Here is a 26,280-nt window from a genome sequence, read left to right as displayed (position 1 = left end):
ATTCCTTATAACCATTGTTTGGAACTCAGCATCTGATAGTTTACTTGCCTTTGTTTCATTTAACATTCATTCTTAGTATTCCTCCTTTTCTTTTGTTTGGGGTTTTTTCTTTGCCTCCCCATTTTAGAGGTGACTCTTCTTATTTGCTTCTGCTTCTTAAATTGACCTACTTCACCTCCCTGTGTTAGTGGTGTGAACTTCTCTGGTAGGAGACCTGTGTAATTCAGTGGTGCTCTCTCCTTGATCTCCTGAACTTGATGCTCTTGGGATGCCCTTTATGTTGGCTCTCTGGATGTATTTCGGCTTTGATTGTTGTTGGGTCATTGGTTGTTGGGTCCTTCCCTTCAGCTGGCTGAGTGAGGGACACTCCACCCACCTCATGTTGTGTGCTGCCCTGCAAGTGCTGCCAGAACAAACCAGAAAACCCAGAAAACCAATCCACACCTGCAGAAATTATTCCCACCCGCAATCCCACTATCAAGAACAAGTGAACCAGTGTTAATAAGGGTGTAAAGAGATTAAGACTGTTATAAGAAAGGAGAGCAAGTATGAGATGACCTACTGAAAGATAAATGATTTTGAGAGGGTAGAGGGGGAGATAATAATAAAAGTAGGTAATTGAAGCCATGTGAGGAGAGAAAGTAAAATTTGCATCATAAATAAAAGGAATGAAGAGGCAGAATGGAGTGAGAGAAGGGAGGCATATAGTATTAGGTTTAAACAGAAATTTAAAAAAAATTTTGAGAGAAAAGAAAAAAAGTAAATATTTTAAAGAGTAGGAACCAAACTGGAGAATAAGATCCACCACAGCACTATCAACAACAAATGAGCTAAAGTTAATGAAGGTGTGATAGGAATAAAAGGGGGAAAGGAAGAAAGAAAAGCTTAAGAGATGTCTAGAGGGGATGGCAGTGATTTTGAGATGATATAGGGAGAGGGAATACTAAGAGTGAGGAATGAAAACCAGGCTAAGACAGGGAAAATTTAAAATGTGAGATGAAAAGAAAAAAAGGCAGAATGGGAGAGGAAAAATTAAAATTTGAGATGAAAGAAAGAATGGGCTGGATGAAAGCAGAATGGAGTAAGAGAGGGAAATGGTCAAATTTGAGATTTGAAATACAGAAATAGTTAAGATCTACAGACAAAAATGACAAAAATGCAACAACTATCCTATCCACAACAACGAACAAAGATTGCTAAAGGTGGAGAGAGAATGCAGCTATTTTAAGAGCAGGAAAAAGAATGTGAGATGACCATCGACAAGAAAATCGGCTTTAAGAGGCTGGACTGGGGAGAAATAGTAAGAGTGCAGAATGGAAATAAGATGTAGCAAGAGAGAGAGCAAAATTTAAAATGAAAATAATAAGAGGAAATAAGATAAAATGGGGTAAGAGAGTGGAAGAGCAAAATATGAAAATTGAAATAAAGTATAATATAAAGTCTAGTGACAATATGCACAAACTTGAAGGACAAAAAAAATGAATGTTAAAAAACTATGCAGGAAAGAAACTATTGCAAATCATGGAGAAGACCATGGTGGATTTCATCTTGGTAACGTCTAGTGTTTACCACTGTATTTTCTTTCTGCATCCGCCTCTGGTGATGTCAGACAGTTACCCTGTCTGACTTTAGGCAGCCTGTTCGAGATTACCAGTAATCTACTGTGTGCCACGGACTCCCTTAGTTCTTAACCCAGTCACTCTGCACTCAGCAGTCAGGCTTAAGAACCCAAGGAGGGGCACAGTCCCTCCTGGGGGTGGGGCCTTTGTTGTTGCCACTCAGAGAGGAGTGGCCTGCCTGAGTGAGATGACTACTGAGATGACTATGCGTGTGGCGAGTGACTCAACACCAGGATCCTGGCGGGTGCTCTCTCAGTTCTCTCCCCAAAGCCACCATCCCCAGTCTCTCCTCAAGTGTCCATAGTCCACTCTGTCCCACCCCTTTCCAAAACCCAGGTAAGTGGCTGCATATGAAAATTTATGCGATGACCCTTTACACAGCTCTTTCTGTCTCCAGCCGTCTGTCTCTGGCAGAGAGAAACACTCTTCGGGATTTTACAGCTGGGTGTTATTTGTGTACTTTGCAGACTCTGGTGCAGTAGGCTGGGGAGCCCAGCTTGGGGTTTAGACTGCACACTTCTCAGATGGATCCCCCCAGCCACTTAAATATCCCTCCCGCCATTTAGTTGCTGCCTGTGGGCATCCAGCGAGCTCTTTTGCGTCTCCACTGTACTCCTTACCAGTCATGCCATTTTGAAGTTGTTTCTTTTATCTGTCCGTGGTTATAAGGTTTCTCTCTCACTATTGTTCACTTGTTTATTCCAGATGATTTTGCCACAATTTAGTTGTAATTCCAGATTGGTCATGGGAGGAGATTAGTGTAACTTCCACTCACTCCTCCACCACCTTGGGTCTAGCATACAAAATATATTTTTCTCTGTAAAACAATATGATGGTTTATACATGGGCTTTGTGAAATGAAGTTTGACACAATGTTTTCATCCTTTCTGCTGATCCAACTCTAGGGCTTGATATTCACGTGGTTTTACTTCTTAAACTATAGCACCAAATATGATCTGCATAAAAATGATTCTTTCAGATCCAAATACCTGAAATCATAAACCAGTTGCAAAGTATTGACATTACATAGTCATATTTCATGAATGTACCATGATGCTTGGCTTGCAGTTGGACTTAGAGATCTGTGAAGTACACAAATATTTCCAAACTGCTCTTCCATTTCTTACATCTTAATTTCTTTGAAATTTACCTAGCTTTCCTCATTTTCTGCTTCAGTGTTTTATTTTAGGGTCAACATCGACATTTAAGTGATCACTTCACATGACTTCAGCATGTTATAAGATGAATAAAATTCAGGTTTTCCATTTACAAAATAGCTTTCTTCCCCAATAAGTTATCAGGAAAGGACATATTTGCTCATAATTTTTTCTACTAATACCAACTTTAAAAGAAGAGAAAGTTCCCTAAAGAGACAAAAATTTTCTAATAGAATTAAGTGGAAAAAAATTGAAATTATAGTATGTATAGTAATATAGTACCGATAGTCATGCAAAAATCCACTTGTTTTGGAGACAATCTTCTTTCCTCACAGACATTTGGTTAAGTCATTCCTCCTAATATGTGATAGACTTATAATACGGTAAAGCTGAGATGCTTTAGGTTTCAAACTTTACTGGGTTTGTGAAACAATGGATATTACCTCCTTCCTTGTTACATACTATAATTTTCATGTTTTCAAGGTCCTGGTAACTCCTGGAACAAAGAAATCTGATTAACATTTCTTTCTCTTTTTTTTTTATTGCTGTTCAAGTACAATTTTCTGCCTTTTCTCCATACCCCTTCCCACTACCCCAGCCCTCCTCATCTCGTTTCCCTTGTTATTGTCCATGTGTCCTTTATAGTTGTTCCTGTAAACCTTCACCCTTTTCACTGATTATCTTCTCCCCTCTCCCCTCTGGTCACTGTCAGCCTGTTCTCAATTTCAGTGTCTTTGGTTATATTTTGCTTGCTTGTTCGTTTTGATTAGGTTCCGTTAGAGGTGAGGTCATATGGTATTTGTCCCTCACTGCCTGGCTTATTTCACTTAGCATAATGCTCTCCAGTTCCTGTTGCAAAGGGTAGGAGCTCCTTCTTTCTCTCTGCTGCATAGAATTCCATCGTGTAAATGTACCACAGTTCTTTGACCCACTCATTTGCTGATGGGCACTTAGGTTGCTTCTAACACTTGGCTATTGTAAATTGTGCTGCTATGAACATTGGGGTGCATAGGTTCTTTTGGATTGGTGTCTCAGGTTTGTTGAGAATGGCCATCATAAGCAAAGAAACAAACAAGTGCTGGTGAGGTTGTGGAGAAAAAGAACCCTAGTGCACTGTTGATGAGAATGCAAATGTTGCAAGCACTATGGAAGGCGGTATGGAACTTCCTCAGGAAACTAAAAATGAAAGTGCCTTTTGACTTGGCAATTCCACTGCTAGGAGTATATACTAAGAACCCTGATTAACATTTCTTAATAAAATGTTTATTAAATTAATTTGCTAAGGAATTTTTTTATATCAGATCTAGTGTTTCCTGGAGTAAAATGCTGCTAACCTACTTTAGCAGTTGCAGCTAGAATGAAATCTGTATCCAATTAACAAGGATGTTTTCAGTTTTGTAAAACCTCAGTGGACAGCTTGATACTGGAAGATCCTGTAAAGCAGTGATTTTTAACCTGTTTCACTTCATGGCACACATAGACCAATTACTAAAATTCTGTGGCACACAAAAAATAGGTATAATTTTGATTCATTCACACAGCCTTGGCTATTGTCATATGGATTGTTGTCATTTTTTTTATTTGACAACCTAAGAGAAAGAGGTCAGTTCTCCTGACTAAATTTACATAAGGTGACCGCTGCTATAGGAGAATCTGAATTACTGACCTTTTGGAAGTGGGCAGTAAATAGTAATTGGCTACTTACAAAACAATACACTTAGAACATATTTTAAGATCTAGCATCTTTGGAATTTGTCAAGATCATTTTGGAGCAGGCAATTAAATATGCATTTCATACTTTAGGTTCTATGAAAATATTCTGAATTTAGGGATAGAAATGTATACAATAGAATTGGCCTTGAATGTGAGACGGTTTAGTATCCCTAGAAACACATAATTTTCTTGGAGCCCCAAGGCTCTTTAAGCCCTAAACTGTCTTGTTTACATCCTATCCCTCATTAAAGTTCCAACCTTAGAGCTCCTCCTCCTCTTATTGGAATTAGTCAAAACCACTCTGCCATTTTCCATCCATGACTTTGTTTAGGCCTTTCCTCTTCTTAAATTGCCTTTCTCCTTTATGCCTCAATCACTGCCCATCAGAATCTTTCACTGACTTCAAATGATCCTGCTACTACCTAGTACCTTCTCATCTTCTCCATGAGAGGTATCATCCAAGCCTCTGCAAGGTAATCCAAATGATTCTTCCCTTTCTATGGCTCAATAGGACTTTGCTTGCCTCTTCGTTACAAGACATTCTATCAAGTGCTGTTATTGGGAAATATGTATTATTAGTCCAGTATCATTAATGAGGCACTTCATAATCACAGACCATATTTTTCTCTTATGATAGTGTCTTTTGAGTAGGTACTCAAAATTGAATGGCTTGGCAACTGCAAAATCGGCTTCAATCATCTTTTTAACATTGGGAAAGTCACATAAAAAACATAATGAAAGTCACTATCTGAGTTTCTATTTTTTAGCTTATTTACTAAAATACAACAGGCTACTTCACATATAAGCAAGGACTTTCTTTCTTTAGAACCAAGTCATGCTTAATATATTTTCTTATTGCCACTTGGTTCTGACCACTTTTCAGCTGGTTGATTTTTTTTTTAATTTTAAATACCAACATGATACATGCAACTACTTCTTTCTTACTGCTTTGAGATACGGTTCTTCACACTTTTCTTTTTATAGTTAGAAATCTTTCATTATTAACAGTTTACTTTTACATAATTTCAACCTTACAAAACAGTTTGGAAAATGCTACAGACATTCCCTTATGGTTTTGAACCAACTTCCCTTAGCATCTTACATATCTAGGATGTACTTTTGTAAACCAGGAAATTAACAGTGAAGCCTACTAAGTACTCTATAGACCTAGTCTATTTTCCTTAGTTGTCCCACTAAGGTCTTTGTTCTTGGTCCTGGATCCAATACCCAAATCACCTTAGTCTCCTCCGATCTGACGTCACGATCTTTCTTTGCCTGTCATGACCTTTACACTTACAAAGAGAACCTAGCCAATTGTTTTGTAGAATGTCGTTTTCAGGTTGTCTGATGTATATGTGTGATTACATCCTTTGATAAATATATTCATAGTCTTAGGAATATTTGTGAGAATTGTTTGAATGGAAAACATTTGTTTCTCTAAAAGCTTTGATGAAATACAACCTTACTTTCCATGTGGTAAGAGTAAATATTTTAGAGGGTTTTTTTTTCATAAAGCCTTTAATAAAATCCAGCACCTATTTATGATCAAAACTCTCAGTAAAGTAGGAATACAGGGAACAAACTTAAACATAATAAAGGCCATATATGACCAATCCACTACCAGCATCGTATTCAATGGGCAAAACTACAAGTGTTCTCCTTAAGATCAGAAATAAGACAAGGATGTCTGCTTTTACCACTCATATTCAACATAGTACTGGAAGTCCTAGCCACAGCAATTAGACAAGAAGAAGAAATAAAAGGCATCCAAATTAGAAAGGAAGAAATAAAACTGTCTGTATTTATAGACATAATACTGTATACATAGAGAACCCCAAAGATCCCAGTGAGAAACTACTAGATCTGATAAATGAATTCAGCAAAGTAGCAGGATAGAAAATTAATATCCAGAAATCAGTTGCATTTTTATATGCCAATAGTGAACTAACAGAAAGGGAAATTAAAACAATCTCATTCACAATTGCTCCAAAAAGAATAAAATACCTAGGAATAAACCTAACCAAGGATGTAAAAGACCTGTACTTGGAAAACTATAAGACACTGAGAAAGAAATTGAAGAAGATACAAATAAGTGGAAGCATATACCATGTTCATGGATAGAAAAAATTAACATCATTAAAATGTCCATACTACGCAAAACAATCTATAGATTCAATGTAATTCCAATCAAGATTCCAATGACATATTTCTCAGAACTAGAAAAAATATTTCAAAAATTTATATGGAACCACACAAAGCCCCACATAGCAATAGAGATCCTGACAAAGAAGAACAAAGTTGGAGAAATCATGCTACTTAATATCAAACTATACTACAGAGCCATCGTAATCAAAACAACCTGGTACTGGAATAAAATCAGACACATGGATCAATGGAACAGAATAGAAAGTCCAGAAATAAATCCACACCTTTATAGTCAATTAATATTCAACAGAAGAAGCCAGCACATATAATGGGCTAAAGATAGTTTATTCAATAAATTGTGTTGGGAAAACTGGATAGATACATGCAGAAAAATGAAACTAGACCGTCTTCTTACATCACACACAAGAATAAATTCAAAATGGATCAAAGACTTAAATGTTAGACCCGAAGCCATAAAAATCATAGAGAAAAACATAGGCAGCAAAATCTCAGAAAATGCTCATAGCACTATTTTATCTGATCTATCTCCTTAGGCAAGGGAAACAAAAGGAAAAAGAAACAAATGGGACTACATCAAACTAAAAAGTTTTTGCACATACAGTAAATCATCAACAAAATAAAAGGGCACCCCACAGAATGACAGAACATATTTGTCTGTATATCTGATAAGGGGTTAATATGCAAAATTTGTAAAGTAGATACAAAACTTAATACCAAGAAAACAGACAACCCAATCAAAAAATGGGCAAAGGACTTAAGTAGACACTTCTTTAAAGAGGACAGACAGATGGCCAATGGACATACGAAAAGATGCTCAACATCACTAATCATCAGAGAAATGCAAATAAAAACCACAATGAGATACCATCTCACACCTGTCAGAATGGCTGTCATCAATAAATCAACAAACAATAAGTGTTTGTGAGGATGTGGAAAAAGGGAGAAACAGTGCGCTGTTACGGGGAATGCAGACTGGCCACTGTGGAAATCAGTATGGAAATACCTCAAAAAATTAAAAATGGATCTTCCTTTTGACCCAGCAATCCTGTTTCTGGGAATATATCTGAAGGAACCCAAAACACTAATTTGAAAGAGCATAAGCACCCCTATGTCTGTTGCAGCTTCCTTTACGATCACCAAAGTGTGGAAGCAGTCTGTGTCTGTCATAGATGAATGGATAAAACAACTGTGGGACTTTCACACGTTGGAATTCTACTTGGCCATTAAAAGGCAGAAAATTTTACCCTTTGAAACAGTATGGATGGACCTGGAGAACATTATGCTAAGGGAAATAAGCCAGGCAGAGAAAGACAAATACCATATGATTTCACTCATATCTGGAATATAATGAACAAACTGAACTAACAACCAAAATAGACAGACTCAGATGGAGAGCAGATGACAGCTACTGGGGTGGGGGTTAGGAGGTAGAGGGTTTGAGCAAAAGGAAAAAGGACTCATGGACACAGACACAGTGTGGTGATTACTGGGGAAAGGGAGGTAGAAGGGGATTAAATGGTATTGGAAAAAATACAATAAAGATTAAATTAAAAAAAGAATATCTTAACATTTCTTCTTTGCAGGTGTTTTGTTTGTATTATTTCTTTGAAAAATTGATGAAGATTGTGTTCCAAAGCTCAGTAAAGTTTCTGTTGACATCAATATGTATCTTTGATAAGAATATTTTTAAATATGAAAGTTTCTTTTAATCACATATGTTGTATGTTTTTTTTCTTGATAGTCAATAGTAGTATCAGGCAACTCAAAATGCCAAAATAATTTAATTGCTCTAAGGGACCTCTTCATTGCCCTAGCTGGAAATCTCAGGTTTGACTGATGTGCCTCTTTCATGTATATCACAGAGAAACCACAATCAAAATATACTACTTTTAAATTAAGATTGAGGATTTTTTTGATATATTTGCCTTCTTCTTCTTGGTCTCCTAATGTGCTTTGCTCTCTGAAAAACTTTCCCCATCCTACTTTTGCCCTAATTTCTCCACTCATTTTGACCATTTTTTGCATTGGCCAGTTTACCATGCCCAAAATGCAATCTGATTTTTCTCCTTACCACTTCATGGAAACTGCCCCCTCAAAGTGCAAATGACTTTCCAATAGCAAATGGGCTATTGTGGGCATCATTGGACAATGTTCTTTTTTAATGAAGCGCTTATCTGCCTTCTCTTATTCTCTCTAGGTCCTCTGCCTCCTCGCCTATACTATTCTCTTCACCTGGGTTTGTTCTCCCTCTCTCTCTTCACATTTGTACATGCTGATTTTTCATCCAGGTACAGTTCAAATGATACCTCAGTGATACCTACCCTGATGAACTAAAAATAATTAAAGGACTCTTGTGTTTGTAATTAATTTTCTTTCATATTTTATCATTAGTTGTAGACATGTCTGTATCACTTTCTTCAATGGGTTATAAATCCCCCAAATGATTGTTATGGTCCTCTTAACTCAGTCCAGTGCCATACTCGAATACTGATTTATTGACTTGACTTCAGGTGAATCACTCCTGGTTTGTCATTGTTATGGTTATTTGTTTTATACCATTTAGTTTACTCAGCCCTGCATACAGTATGCTCCTCCCAGAGATGATAGTGTTACACTATAACACAGAGGTCATTGGCATTTTTTATTCATTCATTCCATTCACTCATTCATTCATCATTCATAATATGGGCAGGAAAAATTAGAATGAAAGTAGCTGGGAGTCTTTGAAAATAATGCATTTCCCTTCAACCACTCACATGATATCTTTGGCAGTAACTAAAGTAAAACAGTTTTTAATCAAGCCCATAATGCTAAGGCAGGAAAGATAATCACATCATTTGCAATTTGCTTTTGCTCCTTTAGTGACCTACAGCTCAAAAACGTATCAATTCTGACACTTCCTTTCTAAAACTTAATGCTGTTTTTGTTTAATTTATCTAATGAGGACCTCTTAGCACCTCAATAGGTGCTTTTAAAACAATACCACTCAGAGGTGCGGGCCAGGGGTGCAATGGATAAAACAATACCACTCAGCTGTCAGCCAAGAAACAAAAGAATAAATACATATCTAACATTTTTCAAAGGTGAATGTGCAATGTTGATATCTCCGCAATGTTCAATAAAAATCAAGTGTTTTTAGGGACAATCTACTAATTTGCTAATTGTTTCTGGACCTAAATATCTTCATAAATAATGAAAGTGTTAAAAAATGGCCATTACTTGGGGAACTATCTGTATGTATATGCATAAGCACAATCTTTTACCATATAAAAATACTTTTCAGGACCTTGTTACTGCTTCTGAGATAAAGGAAACTCCTGATGCCAAGATTTGAACAGAGAAGAGAATGAAATGCACAATATGGTAAGTGACTTGCAAATAGACAAGCACAGCCAAGTTGCTAATACTATGTTGTGCAGTTGTCATGTGCAAATTGCATACACAGAAAATACAAACTTAAGGCAGTGAATATTGCAAGCAGTTGTGAAATGTGACCTCAGTTGAATCAAACTTTGTCCACTCCTATGAGTTTATTTTGATAAACTTGGTGTAAAAGACATTTGACTATCACTCATGGCAAGTAATTTAACTGCAAGTTTTTTAGGGAGAATTCAAGATTTGATGTGTGACTAGGTAACACATATCTGTGCTCCTACAACCATGGAGTGTATTAAGGTGGCATTTGGGATCATAACACTAGTTTCTACAATAGAAAGCAAAGACTTTAAGTTTCTTAAAGTTTGGTTTTTATTTTAAATCATTTAAACTGCTCAAAGGATTTTTTATGAGCTTACAAAAACAAGTTAGTTTATCTAGTTTATAAGAATCTCTAGGATCCTGGGTTGTTTTCTTTACTTGTTACGTTTTCAATGGTGGATATTAGAAACATTGTGTAAGGTTCCTTTTTTGTTTCTTACCCTATTCAAAAGACTCTTTGTAGTTGCTTCTTAGAAAATGAGTGTTAGAGGTTGAAAGAACAAAGATAAGGGAAGATAATTCCAGAGCCATTTGTGGAGCACAAGCAGAGACTGCTGCAGGCTCTGCCCTCCGCCCCTGTCCACCACCATCCCAGCATCCAGTTCCCAGGAAAATGCAGTATGTTTACAGTAAGTAACACGTGGCAGGAATTAGATTTTTCTTCTGTTAGTCAAATTTCAGAAACAGTAGATCCCATTTAGTTAAGGCCATTCTTGAAGACTAGAACTCCTTAAACTGAGATCAGAGAGTAAGTTTTAGGAAAGATAATGAGCAATCCCTCTGAAACTATATGCAATGTATTATGTGTGCATTCCTTTTGTCTGTGGAGGCAATCAATGGGTTTTATCAATTTTTCAAGGATTTCAATGACACAACTTTTCATCTATCTAACACAGCTCTAATTTAGAACAGATGTGATTAAAATGAAAACCGCGGAGGAAGTGTGGAGTTTTTGTATATATATTTTTCTTAATATGCCAGGTGGTGTTGGCTACAACATGTGGACCTTCGTGGCTCCTTTTTAATTTTACATGTTTCTCAAAGAAATAAATGCTGTTCAAAAGAGTTTTGTTGGTACTTTCCCTTTCGTCATTCTTTAAAACATGAACCAAATTTAAAGTTATTCTTCCAATTAAATATATATATAACTCCATTCATGTTAGTTTTATAGTCACTTTACAAATCCTTACATAGGCTTTTCATTATCTTATGACTAAGAGTATATTTTTAAAGCGCATTTATGTTTTATATATTTTGCTGATATTGGACCCCGTTGTGTGAATATTGATCTTTATTTGACACAAGGGTTTGTTTTGTATTTGTTTGTTTGGTTTTGCTCACAGCTACAAATAGAAAAAGCAGTTCTGACCTAGTCATAATTTGCCCTTACTTTCGCTTAAAACTCTGCAAATCATTCTGCCTCCTACATAGCATTTCTCTCTGTCCCTGCTAATGTGGACATTGCCTCCCACCTGCATTTACACGCCTGAAGATATTTATTCTTTGGAAACCCAGTGACCTATTTTATTTTTACTGAATTCTATTAACAAAGATTCTCAGTTAGCCTGTGTCTCTACCAATTGATAATTTTATTTTGTATTAATTATACCAGCTATAAAGAAATAGTTCAGATATTTTGGAAATTTCTTTGGTGATCGAGAAAGGAGGTCACCCTGGTTCACGATGAGCCCAAGAAGGCTACACGTGCCAATCCCTGTCTGCATTTGTTGATAAACATGTTCCCCACCGAGAAGCTATCTGAAGGCTATTCGCTTTAGTCATTGTGCCAGAAGTATTTTTTGTAATATTTTTTCTTCTCTTACTGAATCCCTTTTCCAGAAGAAAACGCTGAAATTTAATAAGATCAATGTACAAGGCCAAATGTGGAGGCCAACAGTTGCTCTGAGTTATGGTGTTATTTCTCAGCCAGATGCTTGTCTCTTCTGCCCAGCTGCAAAATTTCTCTGTGCGTAAGGGTCTCTTTAGTGCCAAAGGGGACACATAGCGGCTGTTGCATGGATGACCCCGCTCACACTGATTTCTTGAGGGACTTTTCCCTAGAATCCTCAAAGGAATGCTTTACCTAGCCACCTATCCCAACATTTAGGACTTACTTTTAAAATGGTCAGTTAATATTTCTGGAACATAAACTCTTGGCCAGAGTAACTGGAAATTTTAGTTTATTAAACTTTTACATACTTAACTATGGTCCACAGGGTATTTTAAACTCAGCCATTTGGCTTCAGATCTGCTTTCTTACCTCCAAAAACATACAGAGTAAAATGTATGAAAAGTAATTGGATAAAGTACCTTTTCCAAGTCCTCAATATCTTATTTCTGCGAGATAATGGAGAAAAAAATATACAGTATTTCATGATTACACACACTGTTTGAGTTGGAACTTAGGTCTCTAAATACATAAGGTAATATATATAAATGTGTGAAAATCTAGCCTGGGAAAAACTCAAAACCTTATGGAATAGTTTAATGTCTTATGAGAAACCATACTATGGAATATTTGGAACTTTTTTAGAAAGCTATGGTAGGATTACATGCTCTGACTTGCAAAGTTTCCCATGTTATATTTTGGCAAGAAATGAATTAAATTAAGTATAATAATGGTAATATGTGTGGTAAGATCCCTTATAGAAAACAGTACATCAATCTTACACTATGGCCACATTTACATTTATACAGAAATATGATTTTATTTCAATTTCAATGTCCCTGGTTATATTTTGCTTCCTTGTTTGTTTTGTTGATTAGGTTCCACTTATAAGTGAGATCATATGGTATTTGTCTTTCACCGCCTGGGTTATTTCACTTAGCATAATGCTCTCCAGTTCCATCCATGCTGACAGTAACCAGAGGGGAGATGGGAGGGAGATAATGGGGGAGAGAAGGGGAAGGGTAGTCAAGGAACAAGTATAAAGGACCCATGGATTAAGCCATCTGGGGTGGGTAGCACTGAGTGTGGGAGGTGGGGGTGGGGGTGGTAGGGGACAGTGGTGGGGGGAAATGGGGACAATTGTCATTGAACAACAATAAAAAACCAAAAAAATCTAAAGAAAACTGAAAAAATAAAACATTTGCTTATATTTTTAAAAAAAGAAATACAATTTTAGTCTTTTTGTTTTACAAAAACAAGACTGGTGACTATATATTTGTTCATGTCATGAAAATGTCTTGAAAACACACCCAGGTTAGTGGTATATCAATGATGAAAAAGGTGAAAAAAGGCATCTTCATTTTAAGTTTTATATACTTCTGTATTATTAGATTTTTTAACCCTAAGAAGGTATTACTTTTATAATTTAAAATAGCAGTGATATTTATTGAGCTATTGTCCAAATGTTTCCCTCACATAGCCTGCTACTTGTTGATCTTATGCTCAGCAATATTTATGGATAAATCCCAAATAATTTATTCAACAGAAATAAATGAAGTATTGTGTCAGGACTATATTCTTATACTATATAAGGCATTATTCCTTAAGAATCTGTGTTGTATTTTTCTCTTTCTATTTCCCAATGATTAAGGTGACTCATTTTCTCTTCTATCTGCTGGTTATGATTTCTGGAGACATTATTTCCCGCATGTCTTTATATAGTCAGCTCAGCATTTTACCACCAGGGGTATTATTTGTAAACTTGCCAAAGCTTGACTGGCATGCCCTTCTATTCCTCTGGACCACTCTTAGGAGAAGTGATCTGAACTTAAGGGTACTTCTTAGTGCTTTTTCTGGCTACAATACCTCCTTCACCAGAATTATTCCATATTAATCTAAGATATCCTCAGAAATAATATGTTTTCCATGCAAGACAATCCAACATAGTTTAAATCTCACTTGCTGGTCCCACACCTTCCACTGGAACCAGTATTAATATTCATATGTGATTTATTTTTTTAAAAGAACATGCCTATGTATATGTTCCTGGAAGAGTAGGCACCCCATATTCTTCTATGTAACCATGCAGTGATTTGTAAATACAGTTCATCTACTGTGTGGTCCTGAGCAAGTTCATGAAACAGGCTAAGCCTTAGTATTCCATATCTGTTAAAACCAAGTATATAAAAGTACCCAATCCATAGTATTGTTTTGTGGGTTAAATGAATTATATGAAAAGTAGAATAATATCCAGCACAGAAGAGTATTAAATAAATATAAACTGTTTTGATTGTTTGTAGAAATATATTAGCCATGGCTTTTCTTATTAATGAATATTTTAAAGAAGTAATTAGTAATAATAAACATATTATGTGTATTGGTGTACTTTGCTTTGATGGCCTGATGCAAATATTGGTGAATTCTTACAAAAGATGCCTAACATTTCTGAGAAAGACATTTTGATCAATAGTAACTATTTATGACAGTTTAAATATTTGAATAACAAAAAGTAATAATAAAATAAGTAGCTCATTGTAATGCTTCCCAATTCACTATTTATACTTTAAATTGTTATTGTTAATAACTTTAAAATGTGGAAAATATAATTCAGAATCTTAGTTGAATATTTTTTCATCATCGCGGATTTAAAAAGTAACCAGTGGAGAATATTAAGAGTATTGGGTGAATGAGGAAGTTGCATTTGCCTTGGGAAAGACAATGATTGCCTTAGTTTAATTCCTACCTAGAAGCCAGTTTATGGATATCTAAGCATACAAAAACGGAGTGCCACATGGCTGACACAGCAATGGGGAGGGGGGAAGAAGGAAGAAAGGAGGAGCAAAATGAAGGAAAGAGATAGGAAGAGGGAGAGGGGAATGGAGGGAAGGAAAGAAGGAAGAAAGAGAAGGGAGGAAAAGGAGGGGAAGGAAGAAGAGAGGGTAGGAAGGAAGGAAGGAAGACAGAAAGGAAGCAAAGGAAGCAAACAGGTAATTAAAGACATTTGAGTTTAAACAAAGGGCACTCAGAAATTTTTCCAGTTCAAAACATATCCTTTGTATATTCTACAAATTAGATTGGCAAGAACTCAGTTTCTCTCAGAAATTTAGGCTAGTAACCATGTGCAATTTACTTTGAATTAATTTTACCAGATTATCAGATTAGGATTCTGCTAAAAATCATGCCAAAATCCACTTGCCTGAGGAAACTGGAGTTTTGACTGAAAAGTAGAACTGACAGGAAGTTTGGTTTTGAAGCACAGGGTTGCTGGGCTGGAGGATGGATGTGGGCATTCAGTGGGCAAGGAGAGCCCAGGACAACCAGAGGGCAGTAGACGCCTGAGGGCTGGCAGTGAGAGCTTACCATGAGGTAAGTTTCCCAAGACAAATAGCCTGCTCTGGCACTTTGGCTAAGCTCCCCGGTGGCAGGCAGTGCACATTCCTGGTATCCGCTCTCATTACATTTAATCACAGTGATATTATTTGTGAGATTAGAGGTACCACATTCTCTGAGAGGACAGCTAAAGGTTATGGGTTTATACCTGCATTATCTGTTCAGTCTTATGTCCCACTCTTTTTGTTTATGCACTGAAACATATTATATTTTAGACCTTTACTCCAAAAGGCTAATGTAATATTCGTCGTGCTTTTAGCAGACTTGGTATTTCAACCCTAAAACCTCACCAGCATTCCATACATTATGTTTTATATGGGCCTTGTGAAGTATAGAGTGGATACATCAGAACTGTACTGGGCTTTTCCCTCCCACTGCTGAGCATTTCAGACTTCTTCTGAAGGTTATAAATCTGAAATGTAATATGTTTCGGGGTGTGAGGAATGCCGTGATGAAAGGTTTGGCCAGATGAAAGGGCAAGTCTGTTTGCCACCAATGCCTTTTTTCTGAGAGATCTACATGCCATTTCAATAAACGTTATCTCTTTATATTTTAACAAAAAAATTATTATAAGAATATCTATTGCAATAGGATATCAAATTCAGTTGATATTACCATGATTACTTTGTTTTAGATGCCAAAAAAATGTAATATCTGTAAACACGCTTGAAGTTAATGTTCCATGAACCGAAAGCAGGTGCCTTAGAATGAAAGTGGGGACACCATAATAAAATTGTGTTCATATTCAAGATTTAAAAAAAAAACTTGTATTAATTTCTCAGGGCTCCATAATGAAGTACCACAGGGTGGGTGGTTTTAAACAACACAAATTTGTTCTCTCACAGTTCTGGAGGCCGGAAGTCTGATCGAGGTGTCAGTAGGCTAAGCTCCTTCTGAACGCTGTCCCACGCCTTTTTGTTAGCTTCCCGTAGTTTCCAGCAGTCCTTGGTGCTCCTTAGTGTGCGGAGCAACCACTCTGCTCTCTGCTTCCGTTGTTACCCAGTGTTCTTCCTGTGAGTGTGAGTCTTCGTATGTCTGCAGCCCTCTGTGTGTCTGTCTGTAAGTTTCTTCTTCTTTTTTTTAACAACACTAGTCATATTGTTTTAAGAACCCAACCTACTCCAATCTGACCTGATCTTAATTAATTCTGACCCTAATTCCAAAGAAGTTCACATTCTTAAGTACCAGGAGTTATAACTTGAATAGTTCATCTTGGGAGATGCAATTCAACCCACAAACAAACTCAACATAGGGAAAAACCAGATGGCAAACATATACTTAAACTATGATAAAGACACAAATGCCCCAAATAAGAAAATCACTTAACTGGAGTGTTAAATTATTTATTTATCATATTACACTCAAGTCTATTAATGAGTATAAAATGGCTCACAAATATTGTCTGTTTTCCAGAATCTAGTTTCTTGTATTTGAATTTACATTCATTCCATAGATTCAAATTAGTTACTTTAAATTGATCTATAGATAACTATATATTCTATGTAATTCAAGACTTCTCCTTTATGTAACATTATATATTCCAATAAAAAATTTTCTCACTAAGTAATTCATATCACTTAGCAGTGCTTACTAAGTGCCAAGGACTGTGTGTATGGGTTATTGAGAATGAAAAGAAAGAAGCATAGTCCTTTGTTTATAAAGTTGTGGGAGGTAGATAAAGCAAATTTCAATAGATTATGTTATTTAGAAGTGTGTATTGTGCTATGGTAAGGGGTAGAAAGAATGCTAAACTAGACTTTGGTCTGGAAATAGTCAAGAGAGTCTTTCAGATAGAGTTACCACACATGCTGTCTCCAAATAGAAGACAGCCAAGCGAAGTGCTGGAAGGAAGGGTGTGGCCAGACTAGGGAGAGGAAACCTGACCATCAACCTAGTTGCACGCATTGATGGTTTAATATGGGTAATTTGCAAGATATATTATTAGAGAGCTAAAGAATTATTATACCACAAAGAACACTTACATAGTAGATGCCCATTATATAAGAAGTAATCAATAAATATTACCTTAGACACAGTACAGATAGTGATCAGGTACAAGGGTTCCCAGGTCAGATAGTTTGGATTTAACCCTGTTATTCCATTACTTGAATAATATTTAACCTTCCTAAATTTCGGTTCTTCATCTATATAGGTAAGTAGTAATAATGGTACAGAGGGATCTGATCAGATCACTGATGAGGAGTAGAGAGGGGCCACAGGAGGAGGTCGCTCAAGGCAATGGAAACAGCCCAGGACAGTATTGGTTGAGAAGCTGAATGCCACTGGAGCACATGGAATTATGGGCCAGAAGATTTAAAATAAAAGGAGGGCAGAGACTAGATCTCTTCCTTGAGGATGCCTGGATGACCATGCTGCAGCTGCCTGCATTTCCCAGTGGATGGTATTTTGGATGGGAAGGAACTCCAAGCGCAGACTAAGATCGGGCTGGCCTGGCAGAGGGCAGCAGCGTTATTCTTCTTTGGGTGTTCTAGAGAAGACGGGCTCCGAGGCAGAAGCCTACCATTCTTCCAAAATTGTGTAGTTCTTGTATTTTATGTTGTGTTAGTTTGTAAACCAATCCTATAGAAAAATAAGATCATTAAAAACTAGCAGGGGGAAATGATAGAACTCAAGTGTTAGGGATTCTAGCCTTAATTGATAGATTTAAGTCATTAAAGCTGTAACTAAAGAGTTTAACAGTTTAGATTCCAAAATTATGTAGCTTTTGAATAAAGACTCCTCTCCTTTATCACCCAACCTTTGCCTTCGGAGTTTCGTCTACAACACAGGTGGCAAACACAAGGCTCATGGCCAAATCCGGCCCTCCACCTTGTTTTATCCAGTCTGGCACTTTGTTTCCACCCGGCAGCGGCGCCAAGCTCCTTGCCCCTAGTTAAGCAGTAGTTACATTTACACAGTCCTAAAGTTACATTTGGCCCTTTGAAGGCAACCTCGAGACTGATGTGGCTCCCGGTGAAAATGAGTTTGACAACCCTGGCCTAGAGGACAGAAGTGGGCATCAGGGTCCCACATGCTATTCAGTCACTATAACACATTAGATCCCTGGGGCTACCGTAACAAATTACTGTAAATTAGGTGGCTTAAAATAACAGAAATATTTTCCCACAGGTCTGATGGTCAGAAGTCAGAAATCAAGGGGCCAGAGTTTTGGTTCCTTCTGGAGGTTCTACGGGAGAGTCTGTTTCATGACTCTCTTGGCTTCTGGTGTTCCCTGGTGTTTCTTGTGAATACCTCACCCTAATCTCTGCCTCCGTGGTCATATAGCATTCTCCATGCTTGTCTCTGTGTTCAAGTTTTCTCTTCACATTGGATTTAGGGCCCGTCCTAATCTAGAATGACCTCCTAAACTTGATTACATCTGCAAAGACTCCCAAATAAAAACACAATCACAGTTACTAGGTGTTATATATAAATTTGGGGGAGACTTTTCAAATCAATACAATAGAGTGTGTTTCTTTGCGATGGAGTGATAATTACAGGGAATTTTTATGGCTACTTTATTAGCGTTAGTGCTCAATACATTTTAGTTATTATTGTCATTCTTTATTAGAGATTATTTTTAATGGTTGACTTTGAAGTATAATTAATTATAAGAGACACATGCATAGGAATTTGATGTCAAATAGCATAAATTGGAGGTCAATCCCACTAAATATATGTATCTGCAAATTTTTTTACTAGACATCACTTACCATTTTGGTGCTCTGTTCATTTTTCTGTAGAAAAAAATAATAAGTGAAATTTTTCATAACTCTGCCATGGTATCCTAAATGGGTAAATAATTTATCCCTTGTTAACAAGTATTGGAGTAGAACACACTATTATTGTTTTAAGTGGTCATCCAACATTCTGTTATGAAGAATGTAGCATAACTAATCTACTTCTTAGTATAGAAAAAGAAGAAAAAGAAGTATAATATTTTCAGGAAGATGTCCAAGCTCAAACACACAGTTCAAACTTTGTTTAACATAAGAAAGAATGGCCTTTATGTTGAGTTTTTTTAATCTGTTCCCCAGATTTATTGATGTATAATTGACAAACAAAAAATGGGATACATTTAAGGTGTACAATGTGGTATTTTAATATAAGTATACCTTGTATATTGATTTTCATACTCAATCAAGCAAATTATTTTACTATATCCATCCACTCATGTGGTTACCTTTTCTTGTGGTGAGAACACTTAGCATCTACTCTCCTAAAAAATTTCAGGGGTTCAATGAAATTCTGTAGTTACTATGCTGTGCATTAGATCTCTAGAACTTATTTACATTATAACTAAAAGTTTCTACCCTGTGACCAACATCTCTCCATTTCTCCCATCCCCTCAGACCCTGGCAACCACCATTCTCCTAAGTTTGACTTTTTTAGATCTTGCATATCAATGAGGTTATGAAGTATTTGGCTTTCTGTGTCTGGCTTATTTCACTAAGCATAATATACTCCAAATTCATACACATTGTCATAAATGACAAGATTTTCTCCTTTTTAAAAGCTGAATAATATTCTGTTGTGTATATATTTATCCAATCATCCCTCAGTGGACACTTAATTTTGATTCAGCTCTTAGTCAACCAGCATGTCTTATGCATTTTTCCTCAAGGATAATATAATCTTTTACATTTTGATAATTTAAAACGCCTTTTTGTCACCTTGACATGTAAAAATTCAGCCAGCTTATCAGTTAAAATACAGGATGGGTCAAAAGTAGGTTTATAGTTGTATGTGAAAATTTGTTCTTGCATTATTATTTATTAATCATTGTATTATTTTCCATACAAACAACTATAAACCTACTTTTGCTCCACCCTGTACTTTCCATTTCCTGTAAAAGAAAAATAAACTCAATGGGGCTTAAACAGTAAGGAAATACACTGGTTCACATAACTGAAAACAGTTATAGGTAGGATAGGATTAAATTTCTGTTTAATATCATCAAGGTGCTAGTTCTCTTCTTTCTCTTCAGTGATATCAGTTTCATACCCGGTTCTTTGTTCTGTCATAACTACAGAAAGGTGACTCCCAGAAATACATGCTTCCTTTATATATAAGGAACTAGATCGATTATCATCATGTGGTCCAGACCACCTTAAACCAGCATCTGTTGTTGAATGAATGCCTTGTATTAATTGGCTTATGCTTGATTTTCATCTAATTCTGTTGGTTTGTGGCCATCATAATTCATCCGGGTTCTCTGCAGTTGAACCTAAATCCTTTTATCCAAAATATAATTTACCTCAATGTTATATAGATATTGCTAATTTTTCATGTTGTAGAAAATATGTGACAGCTTCTTTTTATTTCTATGTGGATAATCTCTCTCTCTTTCTGTCTTGATAGTGCTACAATTTGTTCTCTAAAACTGTAATTATAACTCTTTCTTTGCTAGTGTGATCTAGGTCTGCATTTTTCTCCATCAGTTTTTCTAAGCATATGTTGAATTATTTAATTTGGCATTAAACTTGAGAAAGTTCTATTCTATTATATCTTTGATATCTTTGATTTTTTTTTGTTACTCCAGGAACATTAACTATCTATGAATTATCTTTTCATTTTAAATTTTTCTATTGATAAATCTCTCTTTCATGATTTTTTTTCCCTCATTTTTCCTGGAATGAGATAAATCTCTTTGATCTGCCCACTAAATTCTTTTGCTTTTTTTTTTTTTTTTTTTTTTTTTGCTGTTGGTGAAAACATTTTTCTGTAATTACGTATTTGTATTTCATGGTTTTCTACTTGTCCCAGTGTTTTGCTTGGAAATCATTGGAATATCTTGAGATTTCTTCTGACTCCAGTTATCTGGTATGCAACAAGGGCAGCTAAACAGAGTAAGGGCAGGTTAGAGGAAAAAGAATAAGTTTAATTTTAGTAATGGAGATGGGAAGCCTATGGGCATTGAAAAAGTAGGATCAGGAGCACTATAGAGGTGTCTTTGCTGAAAATTTGGAGTTTATCAGCAATTTTATAAGACTCAATTAGATTTCTGATTAGAGTGAGAAAAGAAAAAACAACCCATAAACTAAGGAGGAAATCTTGAGGAATCCTTATATTTTACTGTTGAAAACAAAATTAGATAACTGAGAAAAAATCTAGGGGAAACAGTGTCATGGAGAGCAAGGAGTAGTTTTATTGCTTTAATACCTACTTCTAAGGAATTGCTTTCTGGACATTACTTCGACACTTAATAAAATGTTGGATAACATACCTATGGATTTTTTGATTATTTTTTCTATTTAAAATATTTTGTAGTGCATATTTTAATACACTTAATTTTATACCAATTTTATATTTATAGAATTGTTTCAGAGGTAGAAAGATTTCCTGTATACCTTACACACAGTTTCTCATTTCATTAATATGATATATTTATTACAATTACTTAAACATACTCAATACCTCATGACCATCTAAAATCCATATTTTACTCAGATTTTCTTAGGTTTATTTACCTGATTTTTTGTTGTTGTTGTTTTTCCAGGATCCCATTCAGGATACAACATTACATTAGTAGTTGTGTCTCCGTAGAATGTTCACAAACGTGATTGTCTCTCAGGCTTTGTTTCTAATGACCCTGACAATTTTGAGGTTTACTGGTCAACTTCTTTCCGTAGAGTATTTCTCAGCTGGAACTTGTCTGATGCTTTCGTTGTGCTTAGATTGGAGTAATGCCACTCTGGGAAGAAGACCGCAGAGGTAATTGCCATTCCCGTCACATGATATCCAAGTTGAACACTACCAAAATAACTGATCACTGTTATGTTCATACTAACCACCTGCATTGTGGAAATATTTGTCAATTTTTCCACTCTAAGTTTATTATTATTATTATTATTATTATTATTATTATCTTTCTTTTATTGTGCTCTTTGGAAGGAAGTCTCTATGCTCAGCCCACACTTAAGGAGTGGACAGATATGCTTTACCTCTTTAGAAATGGAATACATAGATTTGGAATTTTTTAGAATTCTTCTGCATGGAATTTTTGTCTGTCATTTCCAAGTTACTTAACTCATTAATTTATATTGGTATGTACTCATAAATATTTCTTTTGTACTTTGGGTTATAATCCAGTATGACAATTTATTTTGCTGTTCAAATTGTTCCAGCTTTGGCCATTAGGATATCTCTCAGTTGGCTCCTGTACATCTTTGATATATACTTATCATTGTTTATTTTTTCTATTTTTTGGCACTTACTTTTTGGCACTGTAAGATGCTCAGGCTCATTTTACATATTTTCTGCCAAGTCCTAGAATCAGACATTTCTTCAAGGAGCCCTCTTTTCTTTTATTGGGTAATGGTATTAGAAATCAAGGTCTGGGTGCTAGAGGTGCTCATTTCCCCTGCACTCACAGTGTCTGTGGCCCTATCAGCTGACAGAAGAAAAACACACATGCGTTTAGGTGGCCTCTTATTTTTTTCATCATCAGTTTATAGTTTTCCATGCATATTTATTGTATGTATTTTGTTAGATTTACACCTCAGTATTTATTATTTGGATACTCTTACAAATGGTATTTTTAAAATTTCGAATTCTTTTTTTTTTAATTTTTGGTAAAGAGGAAAGCAATTGGCCTTTAAAAAATATTATAATGTTTTCTAGTGCTTTTGTGATATATTGACATAACACTGTAAATTTAATATGTACATGTTGATTTGATATACTTATATATTGCAATGTGAACCACTGTAGTGTTCGCTAATGCTCCCATCAAGTCACATACTTACCATTTTTGTGTGTGGTAAGAACACTTAAGATCTACTCTCCTGCAACTTTTATGCGGACAATACAGTAATATTTCCCATAATCCAATGCTGCGCAGTAGAACCCCAGAACTTGCTCATCTTCTAACTTGGCAGTTGGCATTTTTGTATTGCATCCTGAAACCTTGCTATAGTTTCTTTTATTTAAACTTTTGGAATTATTTTTATAGAGATGATCTTAAAATCTATGAACAGAGATTTTATTTATTCTTCTCCAAAATTTATATTTTTATTTTAAATTATTGTCTGATGGTACTAGCTAAAGCTTTCTGTACGATGTTGAATAGGAGTAGTAATTTGGAACATCCTTGCCTTTTTTTTGTTCCTTAGGGAGAAAGCATCTCATTATTCATCATTTAGTATGTTAGTTGTAGGTTTATATATATGTTCTTCATCAACTTGGAAAAGTTCCCCACTCTTCCTAGTTTGCTGAGTGTTTTTGGCATGACAGAGTGTTGAAGATTGTCAAATGCTATGTCTTTTATATCAATCACTAAGGTCAGACCATTTTCTTCTTTAAGTCTGTTGACATGGCCGATCACATTGTTTGATGTTCAAATATCGAGCCAGCCTTGCGTTTGTGGAATAAACCCTAGTTGTAGGCTGTAATTGTTTTTATACATTGTTGGATTTGATTTGTGAATTTTGTGTGTGTGTCTGTGTTTATGAGAGATACAGGTCTGTGATTCTCCTTTCTTGTGACTGGTTATGGCATTAGAGTAGTGCTGGCTTCATTGAGTGAGTTAGATAATGGATAATGTTTCTCCGCTTTTATATTTTGGAAGAGATTGCAGAGCATGGATATCATATTTTCCTTAAATGTTTGGTAAAAATCACCTGTGAATCCACTTGGTTATCTATTTCTCCTTGTGTATATTTAGATTGTTCTTAATCTTTCTAAAACTATAAAATATACTTGATAATATATTAAAATGCCTGCAGAGATTCCCTCAAAAAGCAGATTTATAGGTAAAGAAAATGTAGTGAAGCAAGACATGTTTTTAAAAAAACACTGGAAATGGGAGGTCCTTTTTGAAATCTTGTACAATAAGAATACATTATCTTTCCTTTTCTCCTTTCATTACTTAAATGTGCTGTATTTTTGTTTGTTTGTATGTGTGCTGTGTTTCCGTGGGCACCTCCATTTACAATCCCAGTTAAGTTAAAAAACATTCTTCCTGTTTTGACAATTATATGTTATATTATGTTTCATTTTAAATCTTAGCATACGATCTTCATGGATAATTTTTACTTAATCATTTAAGATTATTTTCTTTATAATAATTTGAGTGTTCTGTGATCATATTCAGTTTACATCTACATTTGGTTAAAATAGTTTCTCCATATTTTATGGGTATTCTCATAGGAAGCAGGTATTCAGAGTACTGTATTATTACTAGTGTATCTTGCTTAAAGTATAAGCTACTGTACTGTAGTTTGCAATTTACTTCAGAGTAATAATGGACTTTTGTACGCAATGATTATGTCCTGGATATTATTTTAACCTTCTAGCATTTCTAGAGATACATGATCTTTTGGGGTCTCAACTAGCATAAGATATAGTAAGGGAAATATGTACAAAAAAGAGAAACTACCAATCATAATTTCATATAAGTAATAACATATTTAGGCACGTTAAACAATGACATCCTGAAGCTGTAGAGTGATAACAATATCATTTTCCATGATAATGTCTTTCATATTAACTTGTTTAAGTACTTGAATAAGTGACAGTACCAATATTGTCATAACATTCTATCACATTGACAGAACCACTAGACAGTACCATCTCAGCTTTTTGAAGTGTTCAACAAATATAGTGCCATTCTCTTTAGAATTGGCTGTTTGGCTTTTAGGTTGCTTACTAGAATGAAATCAGGGGCTGTGATTTTTTTATTTTTGTTTTTGTTTGTTTTATCCTACACAATACTTAGTCCACTGCCCCACACAAAGTCATCATTAAATAGAATTTTTGAGAGGATGGGTACATCAAAAACTGAATGGATTCGTATATCCACATGTCAGTGGGTGGGAATCATTGCTAGGTAAAACAATATCTCATCCCAGTGCTCATTTCAATCACCTTTTCCTCACCTCTTCTTGTCAGGTGTGTTAGTTTGCTATTGGCTTCTCCCTTTTCCTTCTAGTAACTTTACATGAAGATCTCACTGACTCTTCCATATGGATTGATAATCTGATCAAAAGAAATATCTCCATATTCACAGCTTCTATGGAATTGCTGGGGGAAGCATTTACATAAGTGTACACCAGAGAGTAGGAATTTTAGAGGCCGTGTTAGAATTTTGCAAACCACAACAAAGACATCCCTACGTTAATTCATTTCCCACCATTACCATGCGGCCTCCAGCATCATGTAAGTGAAGTATCCGTCCCTTAACTGTCTGGATAAATATGTTTTACCTTGGGGATATTCTGATTAATCTTTTGACTTTTTAATCTTTGATTACTTTCACTTTCGTTTCATTTACCTTTATCTAGACTTTCTTGCAAGACACCTACATTTGTTTGTCTTATTTTTTAAGAGTTTTCCCTTCATAAAAGTTATTTGAACTCTCCCCTCACAAAGTTTTAACCCTTTTATTTCCAACTTTTGATATGATATTTTTACCTATTGTCAGGTCTTCATTATAAATTGTCCATGCATTAAACTGTCTTGCAAAATCAAAAGTGTGCATACTACTTTTATTGTCCTAAAGAAGAAGCTAGACACCTATTTCTTTTCAACATCTATGCATACTAATTGTGCATGTACAATTTTACTATGTACTAGGCCATGACTTAAGTACAGTATTCCTGCTCACAGTATGAAAATAAATATATTACCATGGAAAAGTGGCAATTGTGTTATATTTTCTTCATCTAAACACCAAGAATGACTTTTATGTAAAACTCTGGCATACATGTAGTTTTATTCTTTCTGAAAAATGTGAATATTGCACTTTTCTTTCATAAAGTATAAGGTTTCTTGAAGAAAATTAAAAGCTGCATGTAAAAACAAATTGTATTCCAAAATAAGATAATATTTTACTCCTTTGTACTTAGACATGGTATTAATTTGCTCAGGC

The 26,280-nt window shown here is 35.5% G+C and overlaps 1 long non-coding RNA gene across 1 annotated transcript in view; it reads left to right on the top strand.

Annotated features, from left to right (window-relative positions):
- LOC139440683 (uncharacterized) overlaps nt 1-26,280 on the top strand; it is a 332,850-nt gene that overhangs the window by 166,884 nt on the left and 139,686 nt on the right. Inside the window, exon 3 of the long non-coding RNA XR_011650848.1 lies at nt 9,939-10,018. This is a non-coding gene — a long non-coding RNA (uncharacterized lncRNA). The remainder of the gene's footprint in view (nt 1-9,938; nt 10,019-26,280) is intronic.

Source organism: Desmodus rotundus, chromosome 2 (assembly GCF_022682495.2).
Source record: "Desmodus rotundus isolate HL8 chromosome 2, HLdesRot8A.1, whole genome shotgun sequence".
Classification (NCBI taxonomy): domain Eukaryota; kingdom Metazoa; phylum Chordata; class Mammalia; order Chiroptera; family Phyllostomidae; genus Desmodus; species Desmodus rotundus.
This window is presented reverse-complemented; position numbering and strand designations above follow the sequence as displayed.